The sequence below is a fragment of the Dendropsophus ebraccatus genome, chromosome 10 (assembly GCF_027789765.1).
Source record: "Dendropsophus ebraccatus isolate aDenEbr1 chromosome 10, aDenEbr1.pat, whole genome shotgun sequence".
NCBI classification, from domain to species: Eukaryota; Metazoa; Chordata; class Amphibia; order Anura; family Hylidae; genus Dendropsophus; species Dendropsophus ebraccatus.
The window spans coordinates 9,815,079-9,820,348 of NC_091463.1; positions in this window are offsets into that span (position 1 = coordinate 9,815,079).

A 5,270-nucleotide genomic window follows, 5' to 3' on the forward strand; every position below is an offset into this window, starting at 1 on the left:
TAGATAGATAGATAGGAGATAGATAGGAGATAGATAGATAGATAGATAAATCCAAGAATTTTGCGGCACATCCGTATAGTGAAAAAAGTTGTGGTATTTATTGGTACATCAAAAAGCAAGTGCAACGTTTCAGTCTCATCTCGAGACCTTTCTGCTTGAGAAAGGTCTCGAGATGAGACTGAAACGTTGCACTTGCTTTTTGATGTACCAATAAATACCACAACTTTTTTTCACTATACGGATGTGCCGCAAAATTCTTGGATTTATTTAGTGGAGATTTTTATCCAATCTCCGTTGCTTGGCACTCCAGCACTGGAACTGGGAGTGCGCTCTATTGTGGACATTAGATAGATAGATAGATAGATAGGAGATAGATAGATAGGAGATAGATAGATAGATAGATAGATAGGAGATAGATAGATAGGAGATAGATAGATAGATAGATAGATAGATAGATAGATAGATAGATAGATAGATAGATAGAGAGGATATTACTGCCAGTGTTGGGGGTACTTTGCCTTGATCAGGGTATTTAGAGGGTTAGGGCAATAAACTGAACCTTTGCCCCAGGTGAATATAGGCTAAGCTAGAGCTGTGATGCAGCAGCCATAGAGGGAGTTCTTGCCTGGCGGCGCCCCCTGCAGTGCAGGATCTGTTACTACAGCCGTATACTCCATGTACAGATAATTGTTTCCGCACAGACAGAGAGATGTAAAGTGTTTAATGGAGAATCTCTTCTCATGTTTACCATGCATCAGCCATAGTGAGATGATAGCCGCCTCTCCCCCCGGCAGCCCGCTCCCCTAATGGGAATTCCACTTACCAGACTCTCATAAACAAAGACTTGTTTGTAATGTCCCAATAAAAAACTCCTGCCGCTGTGATCATCGGGGGCCCCACAGCTATGATCATAATGATCAGCAATCCGGATGGGATCATCAATCTTCTTCTGTGCCACAAATGACGTTAACCCGCTGCCTCCTGTATAATGAGAGAGCGGCGTCATCCTGCAACATGATCCATCCCCAACTCAAGGCAAAGTGGTAGGAGTGAAATACGGTGGAGGCGTAAAGAGGTGACAACCACCCAGCTTTCCACAAACCCTGACCGTCCTATAAATACGCTCTCTCTCCTAGTAACACATCTTATTATCTGCATAGTGTCAGTCTTCACTGTAGTTCAAGCATTATATTCCTGAATCAGGAGGATCAGGATGACAGTATACAGTATACAGCACCTTCTATATACCAGTCTGGCTCAGTTGACCGGGCATGTGTCTCATACTAACAGGAGCGGGTCAGGGGCAGACATGGGCCATGTTAACCCACTTGGCATGGCGCGGCCTGGCAGGATCCAGTGTGTTTTCTGCTTAGCTGGCGGTCTCTGCCCAGTCTTCCATGAATAAAGCTCCATCACTGGACAGTGGAAAGATCGGCACGTTCCTGTGGGTCTCCATCCCTTCAGGACCTCTGCTGCTGTCTGGGAATACAAACCTGGCCGGGCCTCGTGCTCTGCGACATGCAATGACCAGTATCCCCCCCCCCATACACTGACAGATATAGAGGTAGATACCAATGGTACACAGGCTCTGCACACCATATAAGTGATTACAGTGCAGTTACATCCCGCCTCTTCTCCTCAGAATCTACCAGACAAATATTTTAGACTCTTAGCTCCAGCACCATCCTCACCTGTAACACTCCAAAAACTAACAGTGCCCACTCTGTGCCCCTTTATATCCCCCTGGTGGTTAATCCCCCGTATGTAGTAGGCATTCTACTAGAGGTAATCCCCTTTACCCCCAGCAGATAGTTTCCCCATGTAGGCATCTCCCCTAGTTATCCCCCCCATGTAGGCATCTCCCCTGGTTATCCACCCCCCCATGTAGGCATCTCCCCTGGTTATCCCCCCCCATGTAGGCATCTCCCCTGGTTATCCACCCCCCCATGTAGGCATCTCCCCTGGTTATCCACCCCCCCATGTAGGCATCTCCCCTGGTTATCCCCCCCATGTAGGCATCTCCCCTGGTTATCCACCCCCCCATGTAGGCATCTCCCCTGTTAGTCCCCGACCCCATGTAGGCATTGCCCCTGGTAGTTTCCGTCCCCCCCATGTAGGCATCCCCCTGGTAGCATTCCCCTCCCCCTATGTAAGCATCCCCCCTGGTAGCCCCCCCCCCCCCATGTAGGCATCTCCCCTGGTAGTCCCCATCCCCCCCCCATGTAGGCATCCCCCCCTGGTAGTCCCCATCCCCCCCATGTAGGCATCTCCCCTGGTATTCCGCCCCCCCATGTAGGCATCTCCCCTGGTAGTCCCCCCCATGTAGGCATCCCTCCGGTAGCATTCCCCTTCCCTATGTAGGCATCCCCCCAGTAGTCCCCCAATGTAGACAATGTCGCTCATGCTCCAGAGAGAGCAGACTCTTGTGGTTGGAGGCAAAATACTGAGTGAGTGGCAGAGCAGGGAGCCTATAGCTCCTCACACTGTCACTGATGTTGACTGCTGCATTTAAGAGTAAGTACTCAACAGGAGCGTTCACAGTTAAAGGGCCATATGGGGGCCTTCACCATCAGGGATGTCCAGACACATCTGGGACAAATGATAGTGATAGGATTAGGGCAGAGTACCCTGCAGGTCCTGGGTTATGACAGCAAGCAGAGATGGTGTAAGCAGTGAAGAGCTGAAGCACAAAAAAGAAAAAGTTTATCAGAAAGTTACAGAACTTCATTCTCCAATGATTAATCCCCCTCAATACCAAATGGAACACTTATACCCTATGGGGGGGGGGGGGGGGGGTCCATGGTCCGGCTCATCCCCAGATTAACCCTGCGTTAGCCGGCTTCCCCAGGACACTGAAGCACATGTGGCGGTGCTGAGTCGGCCTGGCAGCGGCCCCTCATCTGGTTAATATGTGGACAAGGAGCCTAAATCAGCAAGAACAGAACATTCCTGAAAGCCATCAATAAACACGTCTACGTGTCCGAAGTGTGAAATCACTTACTGTTTTCTTCAGGGAGGGGGCCGCCTTAAAGGGCATGTAACCAGCTAGACTGACTAGGTGCAGGTGCCCTTAAAAGAGTTATTCAGGATTATAAAACCCATAGCTGCTTTCTTTAGAAAGAAAAAAAACAGCACCACCCTTGTCCTCAGGTTGTGTGTGGTATTACAAGTGTAATAATTACTGTGAATGAATTCCTTCATTCACGGTAATGGACCTAAGCTGCAATACCACACACAACCTAAGGACAAGAGTGGCCCAGTTTTAAGAAGAAGGCAGACATCTTTTACTACTTCTAGATAACCCCTTTAAAGTGGATACTGTTCCTAATGATATTTGGGATCTTTGGTTGCTGTCAGTGAATGAAAATGTTTTTACCAAAAACATTGAAGACCTAATACATCTCACAGGAGCCGAGAGGGGGGCACTATGGAGGGAGCACTATGGAGGGGGGCACTATGGAGGGGGGCACTATGGAGGGAGCACTATGGAGGGGACACTATGGAGGGGAGCACTATGGAGGGGGGCACTATGGAGGGGGGCACTATGGAGGGGGGCACTATGGAGGGGTGCACTATAGAGGGGGGGGGCACAATAGAGGGGGCACTATGGAGGGGAGCACTATGGAGGGGTGGCACAATAGAGGGGGCACTATGGAGGGGAGCACTATGGAGGGGAGCACTATGGAGGTGAGCACTATGGAGGGGAGCACTATGGAGGGGGGCACTATGGAGGGGGTCACTATGTAGAGGGGCACTATGGAGGGAGCACTATGGAGGGGAGCACTATGGAGAGGGGCACTATGGAGGGGTGCACTATGGAGGGGGGGCACAATAGAGGGGACACTATGGAGGGGAGCACTGTGGAGGGGAGCACTATGGAGGTGAGCACTATGGAGGAGGCACTGTGGAGGGGGAGCACTATGGAGGGGAGCACTATGGAGGGTAGCACTATGGAGGGGGGCACTATGGAGGGGGGGCACAATAGGGGGCACAATAGAGGGGGCACTATGGAGGGGAGCACTATGGAGAGGGGCACTATGGAGGGGTGCACTATGGAGGGGGGGCACAATAGAGGGGGCACTATGGAGGTGAGCACTATGGAGGGGAGCACTATGGAGAGGGGCACTATGGAGGGGTGCACTATGGAGGGGGGGCAGGCACAATAGAGGGGGCACTATGGAGGGGAGCACTGTGGAGGGGAGCACTATGGAGGTGAGCACTATGGAGGAGGCACTGTGGAGGGGGAGCACTATGGAGGAGGCACTGTGGAGGGGGAGCACTATGGAGGGGGGCACTATGGAGGGGTGGCACAATAGAGGGGGCACTATGGAGGGGAGCACTATGGAGGTGAGCACTATGGAGGGGAGCACTATGGAGGGGGGCACTATGGAGGGGGGCACAATAGAGGGGGCACTATGGAGGGGAGCACTATAGAGGGGAGCACTATGGAGAGGGGCACTATGTAGAGGGGCACTATGGAGGGAGCACTATGGAGGGGGCACAATAGAGGGGGCACTATGAAGGGGAGCACTATGGAGGGGGGCACTATGGAGGGGAGCACTATGGAGGGGGCACAATAGAGGAGGCACTATGAAGGGGAGCACTATGGAGGGGGGCACTATGGAGGGGAGCACTATGGAGGGGGCACAATAGAGGAGGCACTATGAAGGGGAGCACTATGGCGGGGAGCATTATGGAGGGGAGCACTATGGAGGGAGGCACTATGGAGGGGTGCACTATGGAGGGGGGCACTATGGAGGGGAGCACTATGGAGGGGAGCACTATGGAGGGGGCACTATGGAGTGGAGCACTGTGGAGGGGGGGCACTATGGAGGGGAGCACTATGGAGGGGGCACAATAGAGGGGGCACTATGGAGGGGAGCACTATGGAGGGGTGCAGCTCACAGAGCATTGTATAGACTGGAGACAATTGAGAGGAGACCCTGCTGGCTGAGTAGACTCCATTTGCGGACAGTAAGCAGATTGAAGAACAAAGTATATTACAGCTTTTCCCCTATCGATCCATAACCAGCGAGGCTGCAGGTACAACGGGAAAGCAGGTGGTTAATATAGCGCACTCCTCTCCACTACACCATGTGCCTACTGAGAAGACGTGTATTACAGACGCCTTACATCCTCAAGATTAATGAGGGTAACATGAGCCTCTGCTGCCCCCCAGTGGCCGTATGGTGATAAACCCAACAGATTACAGATAGATAGCAGGGACTCTGTGACCGACACCAAACCTAAACACTTCAAGACCTGTTGCT